We start from the raw sequence: 275 nt of genomic DNA on the forward strand, positions 1-275 counted from the left end.
CCTATATCTAGAAAGAAAAAAATTTTCCCTTTCAATCATTTTTTTTTATTTTGCCCTCTTTCCTTTTTCCCTTTTTTCCCCCTTTTTCTTTTTTCTTCTTCTTTTTTTATTCCCTTTTCCTTCCCTTACCTCCTTTTCCTTCTTTTCCCCCCTTTCTTTCTTTCTTTTCCTCTCTTCTCCCACCCCCCCTTTTTCCCCCCCTTCCCCCTCCCTCCCTCTCTCTCCTCCCCAAAAAAATTTTTTAAAAATTTTAAATATTTAAAATGAATTTAAAA

At 34.9% G+C, this 275-nt stretch overlaps 1 protein-coding gene across 1 annotated transcript in view; it reads right to left on the reverse strand.

Moving 5' to 3' along the window:
* The window catches only part of LOC119588352, a 13,064-nt gene that overhangs the window by 8,243 nt on the left and 4,546 nt on the right, over positions 1-275 (reverse strand). The gene's annotated exons all lie outside the window — the stretch shown is intronic.

Source organism: Penaeus monodon, chromosome 23, assembly GCF_015228065.2.
Source record: "Penaeus monodon isolate SGIC_2016 chromosome 23, NSTDA_Pmon_1, whole genome shotgun sequence".
In the NCBI taxonomy this organism is placed as follows: Eukaryota; Metazoa; Arthropoda; class Malacostraca; order Decapoda; family Penaeidae; genus Penaeus; species Penaeus monodon.